The sequence below is a fragment of the Phocoena phocoena genome, chromosome 19 (assembly GCF_963924675.1).
Source record: "Phocoena phocoena chromosome 19, mPhoPho1.1, whole genome shotgun sequence".
NCBI classification, from domain to species: domain Eukaryota; kingdom Metazoa; phylum Chordata; class Mammalia; order Artiodactyla; family Phocoenidae; genus Phocoena; species Phocoena phocoena.
The window spans coordinates 39,304,350-39,314,349 of record NC_089237.1 but is presented as its reverse complement, the minus strand read 5'-3'; the positions used below and the strand labels follow the sequence as shown (position 1 = coordinate 39,314,349).

The following is a 10,000-nucleotide window of genomic DNA, read 5'->3' as shown; positions in this document are numbered from 1 at the left end:
GCCTGGGAATACCGGGTGCTGTAGGCTTTTTGCCTCCCGCTCCGCCTTCTCCTTTACTAGCCCGAGGGCGGTGGCCGCCGGCTCCGCCCCCGCCGGGCCCCGCTGCAGGCCCCACCTCCTCAGGCCCCTCTCACCACGGCGCGCGCGCGTGTGTGTGTGTGTGTGTGTGTGTGCGTGCGCGCGCGCGCGGGTGCGCCGGAGGGGCCGCTCCCCGCCGGCACGGCCGGCCGGGCGGCCAGAAGGCGGCCCCAGAAGGCAGCCGCACCCCGGACGCTCCCGGGGTGGCTGGCCCGGACCAGAATCCGCCGCGGGCCCGGTTGCCGTCCTTTCGGCCAGCGAGCCCCTCGACCTGCACCTGGCCGCCCCCACTGGCGCCCAGCCCCGCTGCCGCCACCTGTGCGCCGGTGTGTCCCGCCACAGCTCCCTCCGGCAGAAGCCCCGCCTCCGCCGTGTCGCCGCGGCCGGGTGCGGGAGCGGGATCGAGGGCCGGGGCCGCTCCCCCGGGCCTGCCGGCCACCAGGGGCGGGCTCCTGAGCTCGGCGGGTGGTGTGCGGGCAAAGGTGGCCTTGCCGGGGCTGAGGGGCCGTGGCGACGCAATGGTGGCTCCCAGTGGCTTCGGGCCAGCTGCTGTCGGGCAGCAGGGCCGGCCCGGGCTGCGGCCGGGCTGCGCCTAGCGCCGCGTGGGCGGGCAGGGGCGATGCCCCACGGACCGCGGGCCCCGGGCCCCGAAGCCTCCGGGGCCACGTCCCTGTGAGCGACGTGCGGGATGTTGGGCGGGGCGCCAAGCGCCGAAGGGTTTGCTGGGTCACGCCCGCCCTCGGCTGGGAGGTGGTGGCCAAACCCTCCGCCACCGCCCGATACACGAGACGTCCGTTCCCCCTGCCTGGGCGGGCGGCGGGGTCCCGCCGGGGCGGGCTGACCGCCGGGCTGGCTGGCCTTAAGGCGCCAGCGCCAGCGCAACTGGGCCTCAAGAGGCAGCCCGCGGTCCCCGCCGCCGTCTACGGCCATACCACCCTGAACGCGCCCGATCTCGTCTGATCTCGGAAACTAAGCAGGGTCGGGCCTGGTTAGTACTTGGATGGGAGACCGCCTGGGAATACCGGGTGCTGTAGGCTTTTTGCCTCCCGCTCCGCCTTCTCCTTTACTCGCCCGCGGGCGGTGGCCGCCGGCTCCGCCCCCGCCGGGTCCCGCTGCAGGCCCCACCTCCTCAGGCCCCTCCCACCACGGCGCGCGTGCGCCGGAGGGGCCGCTCCCCGCCGGCCCGGCCGGCCGGGCGGCCAGAAGGCGGCCCCGGAAGGCAGCCGCACCCCGGACGCTCCCGGGGTGGCTGGCCCGGACCCAGAATCCGCCGCGGGCCCGGTTGCCGTCCTTTCGGCCAGCGAGCCCCTCGACCTGCACCTGGCCGCCCCCACTGGCGCCCAGCCCCGCTGCCGCCACCTGTGCGCCGGTGTGTCCCGCCACAGCTCCCTCCGGCAGAAGCCCCGCCTCCGCCGTGTCGCCGCGGCCGGGTGCGGGAGCGGGATCGAGGGCCGGGGCCGCTCCCCCGGGCCTGCCGGCCACCAGGGGCGGGCTCCTGAGCTCGGCGGGTGGTGTGCGGGCAAAGGTGGCCTTGCCGGGGCTGAGGGGCCGTGGCGACGCAATGGTGGCTCCCAGTGGCTTCGGGCCAGCTGCTGTCGGGCAGCAGGGCCGGCCCGGGCTGCGGCCGGGCTGCGCCTAGCGCCGCGTGGGCGGGCAGGGGCGATGCCCCACGGACCGCGGGCCCCGGGCCCCGAAGCCTCCGGGGCCACGTCCCTGTGAGCGACGTGCGGGATGTTGGGCGGGGCGCCAAGCGCCGAAGGGTTTGCTGGGTCACGCCCGCCCTCGGCTGGGAGGTGGTGGCCAAACCCTCCGCCACCGCCCGATACACGAGACGTCCGTTCCCCCTGCCTGGGCGGGCGGCGGGGTCCCGCCGGGGCGGGCTGACCGCCGGGCTGGCTGGCCCTAAGGCGCCAGCGCCAGCGCAACTGGGCCTCAAGAGGCAGCCCGCGGTCCCCGCCCCCGTCTACGGCCATACCACCCTGAACGCGCCCGATCTCGTTTGATCTCGGAAGCTAAGCAGGGTCGGGCCTGGTTAGTACTTGGATGGGAGACCGCCTGGGAATACCGGGTGCTGTAGGCTTTTTGTCTCCCGCTCCGCCTTCTCCTTTACTCGCCCTTGGGCGGTGGCCGCCGGCTCCGCCCCCGCCGGGCCCCGCTGCAGGCCCCACCTCCTCAGGCCCCTCCCACCACGGCGCGCGCGCGTGTGTGTGTGTGTGTGTGTGTGTGTGTGGGCGTGCGCGCGCGCGCGGGTGCGCCGGAGGGGCCGCTCCCCGCCGGCACGGCCGGCCGGGCGGCCAGAAGGCGGCCCCAGAAGGCAGCCGCACCCCGGACGCTCCCGGGGTGGCTGGCCCGGACCCAGAATCCGCCGCGGGCCCGGTTGCCCTCCTTTCGGCCAGCGAGCCCCTCGACCTGCACCTGGCCGCCCCCACTGGCGCCCAGCCCCGCTGCCGCCACCTGTGCGCCGGTGTGTCCCGCCACAGCTCCCTCCGGCAGAAGCCCCGCCTCCGCCGTGTCGCCGCGGCCGGGTGCGGGAGCGGGATCGAGGGCCGGGGCCGCTTCCCCGGGCCTGCCGGCCACCAGGGGCGGGCTCCTGAGCTCGGCGGGTGGTGTGCGGGCAAAGGTGGCCTTGCCGGGGCTGAGGGGCCGTGGCGACGCAATGGTGGCTCCCAGTGGCTTCGGGTCAGCTGCTGTCGGGCAGCAGGGCCGGCCCGGGCTGCGGCCGGGCTGCGCCTAGCGCCGCGTGGGCGGGCAGGGGCGATGCCCCAGGGACCGCGGGCCCCGGGCCCCGAAGCCTCCGGGGCCACGTCCCTGTGAGCGACGTGCGGGATGTTGGGCGGGGCGCCAAGCGCCGAAGGGTTTGCTGGGTCACGCCCGCCCTCGGCTGGGAGGTGGTGGCCAAACCCTCCGCCACCGCCCGATACACGAGACGTCCGTTCCCCCTGCCTGGGCGGGCGGCGGGGTCCCGCCGGGGCGGGCTGACCGCCGGGCTGGCTGGCCCTAAGGCGCCAGCGCCAGCGCAACTGGGCCTCAAGAGGCAGCCCGCGGTCCCCGCCCCCGTCTACGGCCATACCACCCTGAACGCGCCCGATCTCGTCTGATCTCGGAAGCTAAGCAGGGTCGGGCCTGGTTAGTACTTGGATGGGAGACCGCCTGGGAATACCGGGTGCTGTAGGCTTTTTGCCTCCCGCTCCGCCTTCTCCTTTACTCGCCCGCGGGCGGTGGCCGCCGGCTCCGCCCCCGCCGGGCCCCGCTGCAGGCCCCACCTCCTCAGGCCCCTCTCACCACGGCGCGCGCGCGCGTGTGTGTGTGTGTGTGTGTGTGCGTGCGCGCGCGCGCGGGTGCGCCGGAGGGGCCGCTCCCCGCCGGCACGGCCGGCCGGGCGGCCAGAAGGCGGCCCCAGAAGGCAGCCGCACCCCGGAGGCTCCCGGGGTGGCTGGCCCGGACCAGAATCCGCCGCGGGCCCGGTTGCCGTCCTTTCGGCCAGCGAGCCCCTCGACCTGCACCTGGCCGCCCCCACTGGCGCCCAGCCCCGCTGCCGCCACCTGTGCGCCGGTGTGTCCCGCCACAGCTCCCTCCGGCAGAAGCCCCGCCTCCGCCGTGTCGCCGCGGCCGGGTGCGGGAGCGGGATCGAGGGCCGGGGCCGCTTCCCCGGGCCTGCCGGCCACCAGGGGCGGGCTCCTGAGCTCGGCGGGTGGTGTGCGGGCAAAGGTGGCCTTGCCGGGGCTGAGGGGCCATGGCGACGCAATGGTGGCTCCCAGTGGCTTCGGGTCAGCTGCTGTCGGGCAGCAGGGCCGGCCCGGGCTGCGGCCGGGCTGCGCCTAGCGCCGCGTGGGCGGGCAGGGGCGATGCCCCAGGGACCGCGGGCCCCGGGCCCCGAAGCCTCCGGGGCCACGTCCCTGTGAGCGACGTGCGGGATGTTGGGCGGGGCGCCAAGCGCCGAAGGGTTTGCTGGGTCACGCCCGCCCTCGGCTGGGAGGTGGTGGCCAAACCCTCCGCCACCGCCCGATACACGAGACGTCCGTTCCCCCTGCCTGGGCGGGCGGCGAGGTCCCGCCGGGGCGGGCTGACCGCCGGGCTGGCTGGCCCTAAGGCGCCAGCGCCAGCGCAACTGGGCCTCAAGAGGCAGCCCGCGGTCCCCGCCCCCGTCTACGGCCATACCACCCTGAACGCGCCCGATCTCGTCTGATCTCGGAAGCTAAGCAGGGTCGGGCCTGGTTAGTACTTGGATGGGAGACCGCCTGGGAATACCGGGTGCTGTAGGCTTTTTGCCTCCCGCTCCGCCTTCTCCTTTACTCGCCCGCGGGCGGTGGCCGCCGGCTCCGCCCCCGCCGGGCCCCGCTGCAGGCCCCACCTCCTCAGGCCCCTCCCACCACGGCGCGCGCGCGCGTGTGTGTGTGTGTGTGTGTGTGCGTGCGCGCGCGCGCGGGTGCGCCGGAGGGGCCGCTCCCCGCCGGCACGGCCGGCCGGGCGGCCAGAAGGCGGCCCCGGAAGGCAGCCGCACCCCGGACGCTCCCGGGGTGGCTGGCCCGGACCCAGAATCCGCCGCGGGCCCGGTTGCCGTCCTTTCGGCCAGCGAGCCCCTCGACCTGCACCTGGCCGCCCCCACTGGCGCCCAGCCCCGCTGCCGCCACCTGTGCGCCGGTGTGTCCCGCCACAGCTCCCTCCGGCAGAAGCCCCGCCTCCGCCGTGTCGCCGCGGCCGGGTGCGGGAGCGGGATCGAGGGCCGGGGCCGCTTCCCCGGGCCTGCCGGCCACCAGGGGCGGGCTCCTGAGCTCGGCGGGTGGTGTGCGGGCAAAGGTGGCCTTGCCGGGGCTGAGGGGCCGTGGCGACGCAATGGTGGCTCCCAGTGGCTTCGGGTCAGCTGCTGTCGGGCAGCAGGGCCGGCCCGGGCTGCGGCCGGGCTGCGCCTAGCGCCGCGTGGGCGGGCAGGGGCGATGCCCCAGGGACCGCGGGCCCCGGGCCCCGAAGCCTCCGGGGCCACGTCCCTGTGAGCGACGTGCGGGATGTTGGGCGGGGCGCCAAGCGCCGAAGGGTTTGCTGGGTCACGCCCGCCCTCGGCTGGGAGGTGGTGGCCAAACCCTCCGCCACCGCCCGATACACGAGACGTCCGTTCCCCCTGCCTGGGCGGGCGGCGGGGTCCCGCCGGGGCGGGCTGACCGCCGGGCTGGCTGGCCTTAAGGCGCCAGCGCCAGCGCAACTGGGCCTCAAGAGGCAGCCCGCGGTCCCCGCCCCCGTCTACGGCCATACCACCCTGAACGCGCCCGATCTCGTCTGATCTCGGAAGCTAAGCAGGGTCGGGCCTGGTTAGTACTTGGATGGGAGACCGCCTGGGAATACCGGGTGCTGTAGGCTTTTTGCCTCCCGCTCCGCCTTCTCCTTTACTAGCCCGCGGGCGGTGGCCGCCGGCTCCGCCCCCGCCGGGCCCCGCTGCAGGCCCCACCTCCTCAGGCCCCTCCCACCACGGCGCGCGTGCGCCGGAGGGGCCGCTCCCCGCCGGCCCGGCCGGCCGGGCGGCCAGAAGGCGGCCCCGGAAGGCAGCCGCACCCCGGACGCTCCCGGGGTGGCTGGCCCGGACCCAGAATCCGCCGCGGGCCCGGTTGCCGTCCTTTCGGCCAGCGAGCCCCTCGACCTGCACCTGGCCGCCCCCACTGGCGCCCAGCCCCGCTGCCGCCACCTGTGCGCCGGTGTGTCCCACCACAGCTCCCTCCGGCAGAAGCCCCGCCTCCGCCGTGTCGCCGCGGCCGGGTGCGGGAGCGGGATCGAGGGCCGGGGCCGCTCCCCCGGGCCTGCCGGCCACCAGGGGCGGGCTCCTGAGCTCGGCGGGTGGTGTGCGGGCAAAGGTGGCCTTGCCGGGGCTGAGGGGCCGTGGCGACGCAATGGTGGCTCCCAGTGGCTTCGGGCCAGCTGCTGTCGGGCAGCAGGGCCGGCCCGGGCTGCGGCCGGGCTGCGCCTAGCGCCGCGTGGGCGGGCAGGGGCGATGCCCCACGGACCGCGGGCCCCGGGCCCCGAAGCCTCCGGGGCCACGTCCCTGTGAGCGACGTGCGGGATGTTGGGCGGGGCGCCAAGCGCCGAAGGGTTTGCTGGGTCACGCCCGCCCTCGGCTGGGAGGTGGTGGCCAAACCCTCCGCCACCGCCCGATACACGAGACGTCCGTTCCCCCTGCCTGGGCGGGCGGCGGGGTCCCGCCGGGGCGGGCTGACCGCCGGGCTGGCTGGCCCTAAGGCGCCAGCGCCAGCGCAACTGGGCCTCAAGAGGCAGCCCGCGGTCCCCGCCCCCGTCTACGGCCATACCACCCTGAACGCGCCCGATCTCGTCTGATCTCGGAAGCTAAGCAGGGTCGGGCCTGGTTAGTACTTGGATGGGAGACCGCCTGGGAATACCGGGTGCTGTAGGCTTTTTGCCTCCCGCTCCGCCTTCTCCTTTACTCGCCCGCGGGCGGTGGCCGCCGGCTCCGCCCCCGCCGGGCCCCGCTGCAGGCCCCACCTCCTCAGGCCCCTCCCAACACGGCGCGCGCGCGCGTGTGTGTGTGTGTGTGTGTGTGTGTGTGTGCGTGCGCGCGCGCGCGGGTGCGCCGGAGGGGCCGCTCCCCGCCGGCACGGCCGGCCGGGCGGCCAGAAGGCGGCCCCAGAAGGCAGCCGCACCCCGGACGCTCCCGGGGTGGCTGGCCCGGACCCAGAATCCGCCGCGGGCCCGGTTGCCGTCCTTTCGGCCAGCGAGCCCCTCGACCTGCACCTGGCCGCCCCCACTGGCGCCCAGCCCCGCTGCCGCCACCTGTGCGCCGGTGTGTCCCGCCACAGCTCCCGCCGGCAGAAGCCCCGCCTCCGCCGTGTCGCCGCGGCCGGGTGCGGGAGCGGGATCGAGGGCCGGGGCCGCTTCCCCGGGCCTGCCGGCCACCAGGGGCGGGCTCCTGAGCTCGGCGGGTGGTGTGCGGGCAAAGGTGGCCTTGCCGGGGCTGAGGGGCCGTGGCGACGCAATGGTGGCTCCCAGTGGCTTCGGGCCAGCTGCTGTCGGGCAGCAGGCCCGGCCCGGGCTGCGGCCGGGCTGCGCCTAGCGCCGCGTGGGCGGGCAGGGGCGATGCCCCACGGACCGCGGGCCCCGGGCCCCGAAGCCTCCGGGGCCACGTCCCTGTGAGCGACGTGCGGGATGTTGGGCGGGGCGCCAAGCGCCGAAGGGTTTGCTGGGTCACGCCCGCCCTCGGCTGGGAGGTGGTGGCCAAACCCTCCGCCACCGCCCGATACACGAGACGTCCGTTCCCCCTGCCTGGGCGGGCGGCGGGGTCCCGCCGGGGCGGGCTGACCGCCGGGCTGGCTGGCCCTAAGGCGCCAGCGCCAGCGCAACTGGGCCTCAAGAGGCAGCCCGCGGTCCCCGCCCCCGTCTACGGCCATACCACCCTGAACGCGCCCGATCTCGTCTGATCTCGGAAGCTAAGCAGGGTCGGGCCTGGTTAGTACTTGGATGGGAGACCGCCTGGGAATACCGGGTGCTGTAGGATTTTTGCCTCCCGCTCCGCCTTCTCCTTTACTCGCCCGCGGGCGGTGGCCGCCGGCTCCGCCCCCGCCGGGCCCCGCTGCAGGCCCCACCTCCTCAGGCCCCTCCCACCACGGCGCGCGCGCGCGCGTGTGTGTGTGTGTGTGTGCGTGCGCGCGCGCGCGGGTGCGCCGGAGGGGCCGCTCCCCGCCGGCACGGCCGGCCGGGCGGCCAGAAGGCGGCCCCGGAAGGCAGCCGCACCCCGGACGCTCCCGGGGTGGCTGGCCCGGACCCAGAATCCGCCGCGGGCCCGGTTGCCCTCCTTTCGGCCAGCGAGCCCCTCGACCTGCACCTGGCCGCCCCCACTGGCGCCCAGCCCCGCTGCCGCCACCTGTGCGCCGGTGTGTCCCGCCACAGCTCCCTCCGGCAGAAGCCCCGCCTCCGCCGTGTCGCCGCGGCCGGGTGCGGGAGCGGGATCGAGGGCCGGGGCCGCTTCCCCGGGCCTGCCGGCCACCAGGGGCGGGCTCCTGAGCTCGGCGGGTGGTGTGCGGGCAAAGGTGGCCTTGCCGGGGCTGAGGGGCCGTGGCGACGCAATGGTGGCTCCCAGTGGCTTCGGGTCAGCTGCTGTCGGGCAGCAGGGCCGGCCCGGGCTGCGGCCGGGCTGCGCCTAGCGCCGCGTGGGCGGGCAGGGGCGATGCCCCAGGGACCGCGGGCCCCGGGCCCCGAAGCCTCCGGGGCCACGTCCCTGTGAGCGACGTGCGGGATGTTGGGCGGGGCGCCAAGCGCCGAAGGGTTTGCTGGGTCACGCCCGCCCTCGGCTGGGAGGTGGTGGCCAAACCCTCCGCCACCGCCCGATACACGAGACGTCCGTTCCCCCTGCCTGGGCGGGCGGCGGGGTCCCGCCGGGGCGGGCTGACCGCCGGGCTGGCTGGCCCTAAGGCGCCAGCGCCAGCGCAACTGGGCCTCAAGAGGCAGCCCGCGGTCCCCGCCCCCGTCTACGGCCATACCACCCTGAACGCGCCCGATCTCGTCTGATCTCGGAAGCTAAGCAGGGTCGGGCCTGGTTAGTACTTGGATGGGAGACCGCCTGGGAATACCGGGTGCTGTAGGCTTTTTGCCTCCCGCTCCGCCTTCTCCTTTACTCGCCCGCGGGCGGTGGCCGCCGGCTCCGCCCCCGCCGGGCCCCGCTGCAGGCCCCACCTCCTCAGGCCCCTCCCACCACGGCGCGCGCGCGCGTGTGTGTGTGTGTGTGTGTGTGCGTGCGCGCGCGCGCGGGTGCGCCGGAGGGGCCGCTCCCCGCCGGCACGGCCGGCCGGGCGGCCAGAAGGCGGCCCCGGAAGGCAGCCGCACCCCGGACGCTCCCGGGGTGGCTGGCCCGGACCCAGAATCCGCCGCGGGCCCGGTTGCCGTCCTTTCGGCCAGCGAGCCCCTCGACCTGCACCTGGCCGCCCCCACTGGCGCCCAGCCCCGCTGCCGCCACCTGTGCGCCGGTGTGTCCCGCCACAGCTCCCTCCGGCAGAAGCCCCGCCTCCGCCGTGTCGCCGCGGCCGGGTGCGGGAGCGGGATCGAGGGCCGGGGCCGCTTCCCCGGGCCTGCCGGCCACCAGGGGCGGGCTCCTGAGCTCGGCGGGTGGTGTGCGGGCAAAGGTGGCCTTGCCGGGGCTGAGGGGCCGTGGCGACGCAATGGTGGCTCCCAGTGGCTTCGGGTCAGCTGCTGTCGGGCAGCAGGGCCGGCCCGGGCTGCGGCCGGGCTGCGCCTAGCGCCGCGTGGGCGGGCAGGGGCGATGCCCCAGGGACCGCGGGCCCCGGGCCCCGAAGCCTCCGGGGCCACGTCCCTGTGAGCGACGTGCGGGATGTTGGGCGGGGCGCCAAGCGCCGAAGGGTTTGCTGGGTCACGCCCGCCCTCGGCTGGGAGGTGGTGGCCAAACCCTCCGCCACCGCCCGATACACGAGACGTCCGTTCCCCCTGCCTGGGCGGGCGGCGGGGTCCCGCCGGGGCGGGCTGACCGCCGGGCTGGCTGGCCTTAAGGCGCCAGCGCCAGCGCAACTGGGCCTCAAGAGGCAGCCCGCGGTCCCCGCCCCCGTCTACGGCCATACCACCCTGAACGCGCCCGATCTCGTCTGATCTCGGAAGCTAAGCAGGGTCGGGCCTGGTTAGTACTTGGATGGGAGACCGCCTGGGAATACCGGGTGCTGTAGGCTTTTTGCCTCCCGCTCCGCCTTCTCCTTTACTAGCCCGCGGGCGGTGGCCGCCGGCTCCGCCCCCGCCGGGCCCCGCTGCAGGCCCCACCTCCTCAGGCCCCTCCCACCACTGCGCGCGTGCGCCGGAGGGGCCGCTCCCCGCCGGCCCGGCCGGCCGGGCGGCCAGAAGGCGGCCCCGGAAGGCAGCCGCACCCCGGACGCTCCCGGGGTGGCTGGCCCGGACCCAGAATCCGCCGCGGGCCCGGTTGCCGTCC

The 10,000-nt window shown here is 76.6% G+C and overlaps 10 non-coding genes across 10 annotated transcripts in view; all 10 read left to right on the top strand.

Annotated features, from left to right (window-relative positions):
* LOC136139440 (5S ribosomal RNA) overlaps positions 1–27 on the top strand; it is a 119-nt gene extending 92 nt beyond the window's left edge. The window contains exon 1 of the ribosomal RNA XR_010656977.1: positions 1–27. This exon is cut by the window's left edge and continues 92 nt beyond it. This is a non-coding gene — a ribosomal RNA (5S ribosomal RNA).
* Positions 28–996: 969 nt separating this feature from the next.
* Positions 997–1,115, top strand: LOC136139476 (5S ribosomal RNA). The gene has a single exon (XR_010657011.1). It is a non-coding gene; the product is annotated as a 5S ribosomal RNA (ribosomal RNA).
* Positions 1,116–2,039: 924 nt separating this feature from the next.
* On the top strand, positions 2,040–2,158 carry LOC136139432 (5S ribosomal RNA). Its single transcript, XR_010656969.1, has one exon. It is a non-coding gene; the product is annotated as a 5S ribosomal RNA (ribosomal RNA).
* A 976-nt stretch (positions 2,159–3,134) lies between these two features.
* Positions 3,135–3,253, top strand: LOC136139675 (5S ribosomal RNA). The gene has a single exon (XR_010657190.1). It is a non-coding gene; the product is annotated as a 5S ribosomal RNA (ribosomal RNA).
* A 969-nt stretch (positions 3,254–4,222) lies between these two features.
* Positions 4,223–4,341, top strand: LOC136139674 (5S ribosomal RNA). The gene has a single exon (XR_010657189.1). It is a non-coding gene; the product is annotated as a 5S ribosomal RNA (ribosomal RNA).
* A 970-nt stretch (positions 4,342–5,311) lies between these two features.
* LOC136139673 (5S ribosomal RNA) lies at positions 5,312–5,430 on the top strand. Its single transcript, XR_010657188.1, has one exon. It is a non-coding gene; the product is annotated as a 5S ribosomal RNA (ribosomal RNA).
* A 924-nt stretch (positions 5,431–6,354) lies between these two features.
* LOC136139672 (5S ribosomal RNA) lies at positions 6,355–6,473 on the top strand. Its single transcript, XR_010657187.1, has one exon. It is a non-coding gene; the product is annotated as a 5S ribosomal RNA (ribosomal RNA).
* Positions 6,474–7,451: 978 nt separating this feature from the next.
* On the top strand, positions 7,452–7,570 carry LOC136139467 (5S ribosomal RNA). The gene has a single exon (XR_010657002.1). It is a non-coding gene; the product is annotated as a 5S ribosomal RNA (ribosomal RNA).
* A 968-nt stretch (positions 7,571–8,538) lies between these two features.
* On the top strand, positions 8,539–8,657 carry LOC136139671 (5S ribosomal RNA). The gene has a single exon (XR_010657186.1). It is a non-coding gene; the product is annotated as a 5S ribosomal RNA (ribosomal RNA).
* Positions 8,658–9,627: 970 nt separating this feature from the next.
* On the top strand, positions 9,628–9,746 carry LOC136139670 (5S ribosomal RNA). The gene has a single exon (XR_010657185.1). It is a non-coding gene; the product is annotated as a 5S ribosomal RNA (ribosomal RNA).
* The last annotated feature ends 254 nt before the right edge of the window (positions 9,747–10,000 follow it).